This window comes from Sceloporus occidentalis, unplaced genomic scaffold (assembly GCF_023333645.1).
Source record: "Sceloporus occidentalis isolate IW3139 unplaced genomic scaffold, rSceOcc1.0.p SCAF_14, whole genome shotgun sequence".
NCBI lineage: Eukaryota > Metazoa > Chordata > Lepidosauria > Squamata > Phrynosomatidae > Sceloporus > Sceloporus occidentalis.
In genome coordinates this window covers 5,554,441-5,558,568 of record NW_028316994.1, presented here as the reverse complement: position 1 = coordinate 5,558,568, position 4,128 = coordinate 5,554,441, and positions in this window count along the sequence as shown.

Sequence of the window (4,128 nt, the reverse complement as noted above, 5' to 3'; positions counted from 1 at the left end):
TAAGACCCCTGGGAGAGCAGGGTTGAAATCCCTGCTTGGCCATGGAAATTTACTAGGTGACTTTGGGCAACTCACATTCTCTCCATTTCAGAGGAAAGCAAGGGCAAAACCTTTCTGAACAAAATTCTACCAAAAGAACCCTATGATAAATAGCCTTAGAATTTCTATACAATGGCAGACTAGATACAGTCCAAGAAATGGGAAGGAAAGGACATCCCTCACAAACAAAAGGATCTTAGGAGAGAGAATACTTGGGGTTTAAGCAATCTGGTTCCAGTTTGAAAATCTAAAACTGTACCTCTGATCTACAGGCATTAATTCCAATGCAAGAAATCAACCAACCAATCTGGTAAGACATTTTCCTATGAGCAAACGCTCTTCTCATGACTGTGAACTTCCCGCCAAATCCTGACCTTTCTCTCTAGAAATCACATCAGGGCATCAACCTTTGATGGACATAGGGAAAGGTCCAGGGCTAGGTGCAAGCTATTTGACAGACATTGTCTGATCATATGAGCTTGCCTGGGTTCTGTGGCTAGAGGGCTACCCTTGTGATGGATGCTGGGAAGCCTTGCCCATCCTTTTTTGAAGCAGCCATTCATAATTTATTAACCCCCAAAACATCTTTGGCAGGTGTCATGGCTGCCCAGAAGGAATGGTTGCAGGGTGGCATTCTTACAACACAAGCCTGTGCGTTTGTTTTCTGATGTTTCACAACGCTCAACAGGCTCAGTGCTGAGCGTACCTAGAACTGCAACTGCAACCTCAATCTCTCTCTCTTCCTCCTTTTTCTCTCCTTTCCCCTGTAGCCCATAGAACTTAATGCAGGAGGAGGAGTAGAAGTTGATGAAATCACCTATGCTGAATTGAGCAGCTGCTCCTTCAAGACCAAACAAACAGCAGTACCCGACAAAGCCAGTGGACCTTGTATCTATGCATCAATAGCTCAAGATAAAAACAGGGCAAGCCAGGGTGACCAGATGTCATAACCGCAAAGGAGGACAAGGCATTGCAACATGTAGGCCATTACAAAATAAAAGCTAAAAACACTAATAAAAATATATATAATTGCATAAGGTTTATTTACAAGTATATTACATACCGTATACTCAACCATATTTTGAGTATGAACTTATCTGCATTAAAAAGCCTCATTGGCTTGCAATATACCATTGGTATCCACTGGGGTTTGGTTCCAGGATCTCCCGTGGATAACAGAATCTGTGGATGCTCCAGTCCCATTAAATACAATGGTATAGTAAAACAGTGTCCCTTATATGAAATGGCAAAATCAAGGTTTGCTGTTTGTAATTTATGTTTTGAAATATTTTCAAGCTGCGTATGTGGATAAAAAAAATCTGTGGATACAGAAGGCTGACTATACTTCTAGAACTCTGAATGAGAAGAAAGACTTAAAAATTATACTTTATTAGCAACAAAAACTTGACCGACTCTACATTTCAACTGTTGTTGCGTGCTTTCAAGTCATTTCCAACTTATGGAGGCCATAAGATGAGCCTATCATAACATTTTCTTGGCAAGTTTACTCCTTTCATTTGTCCATTGTGCTGAAATTAAGGGGGAAAACCCTTCAACATTTGTATTGTACCCTCAAGCCGCCCACTGCCTAATGTTTGCTATCCCTTTCCCCTCTGAGAAACAAATGTGCCCTGAGCTCTGGGGCAATATTTGCCATGAGGGCAGGCTGCCAAGTAGACAAATTTCTTGAAGGGGAACAGCAAACATGGTGTTACTCAGAGGGCTTCTTAGTCATGCTTCAAGTTTTATAGTTTGTAAATTTTAAGTTTGAATGGCTTTAACTTTTGAAATTGTTTTTTGTAAAACTTTGTATTTTAATGCTGTGTATTGTTTGAGCTTGGACTGTTTTAAATTGTCTTAGCTGCCTTGAGTCCCTGTACCAGGAGGAAGGTAGGAAGTAAATAAATAAAATAATAATAATAATGCTCAAAATGGAGGACATTTTGGAATTACTCCTGGACAGGAGGTTGAAATGTAGGGCATGTTCTGGAAAAGGAGGATGTCTAGTTACCCTGGGGCAAGCTAATGGGCAAGATTTCTCAGGAGTGAAAAGGACTTCTGGGACTGGGGACGTGACATACCCCTGCACTCCATGGCCACACACCTTAAGGAGGGTTTGTATATATGGATCCTCCTCATTTCCTCCACACAGAGTTATGTATTCACATACAACGCATTAAGACACACCAGAGGACACGAAGACAAAGTAATACCTGTTTGGATGTTACTCCCATATCATTGGAGTGGTGAATCCAGCTTTTAACCCAGTCTTCAGATAACTCCTTTAAAGATAGAACAAATATCAAATGGATTCAATGTTCCATCAACATGGGTTCCTCCAGTCACCATTTTGTTATACTGATTGGATCACAGCAATCAGAAGTTACAGGATTCCTGGGGGAATGGGGGGGTAAAGATGATGTGCAACAGGCACTACATAGCCCAACTATAAAATATAGGGAAATGGCTTTTACAAATGAAAATCTGTGCCAAGAATAGAAACAAAATCTCTTCCTTGTTTCCTATGAATTAAGTGGTTCCACCTCCCTGCCCCAGCTGGGCAGGGGAGAAATGGCTTTGAGCAATGAAGAATGGCAACGTAAAAGGCAGAAAGAAGAAACAGATTTCATTTCTGTCAGGTAGAGGCTACCTTTGACATTAAGATTATGTCCTCCCCTAATTGCTGAACCAGTGGTTTTTCAACACCATTTGTACATTTTATGTGGCCATTTAGACAAGAGAAAAATTCTCCACAGGCCAAATGTGACTAATAAAAGACCATCTTTTCACCATCTTGAAATGTGTCTCCTTTTTTTGCTTGTGATTTCACTGGACTCTCCTATTTTTGCTCTTTCTGTATTGGATTAGGATTGCAGGGTACAAGTTGATTATTATGTTTTTCCATAGAGCACACAAAGTAGAATACTGTAATTAGATTTTGGTAATTTTTCTTATCATGTACTGGCTAGCATATGGTTTTAGTATCCAATAATACAAGCAACCTTGCTGCAGGTGAAATATCTTTGCTTCATGCACAAAGAAATCTTTATGCATGACACATAGGAAAACTAATGCTGTGTTTTAAGATCAAACAGTTCTGTTGCATCATCTACTGGACACCTATGGGATAACAGAGCTGTCTGTTTTAAGATAAAGAAGGGATTTGGAAATACGTGCTTTGGAATTAGGAGATTTTAGGAACTAGCTTTCACCATACCTATGTATGTAGACATTTTATATCATCTTCTCCTGCCTCCCCCCACCCTACATTTGATCCTCCAATATGGAACCATAGATAACAGTTACATGTTTCCTTGCACACCTTTGCCATATACTGTAAGTCAACTTCATGTTTATAGATTTTGAGATGGCCCATGGAAAAATCAAGGGTAAAGTTAGGGTCAGGTAACAAAGGATCTAAAGAATGAAGCAACGGAAAATAAAGCCAAAGAACTTATAGAATTCTAGCAGGCATGGTTCACCCTAAAGATGGATGGATAAGAGAATAGAGGGGGGGGGGTCAGTGCTTCCAGGTCAGATTACACTCTTGCCTTTCATCAGGGGATGGTTCCTTTTTTCTTTTAATAAGAGTTAAAGTACATACTGTACTTACATTGACCCATGGATAAGTTGACTCTGGTTTTGGGGGGGGGGGGGAACGTGTCATTTTTTAACTAAAATTCCTAGACTTATTTATGAATATATACAGTATATTGACACGTGCATGCCTGTCCTAATTTGGGGGTTTACTTTTTGGTCCAGTTTTTCTAACATATATTGATCCCTTTCATTCATCTGTCTCAAAAAAGAGAAATGTTTCTACCACTGTTTTGGAGAGCATATGTGTTATACTTGGGCACACTCTGGGAATGTAATGCTCATGCCAAGTATTTTCCTCTCTTTTGAAGTGACCCAAAACTCAGCAAAATAGATCCACATTTTGCATTTAACCCTTCCATGAACTAAATGGCACACCAAGAAACAGAAATAGCTTTAAATGACTTTATTCCAATCAAGTATCTTAAAAAGTATTACGCTCCCCCTAACACACACACCATTAAAAATACAAACACAAGGTTTCGCCTTCAC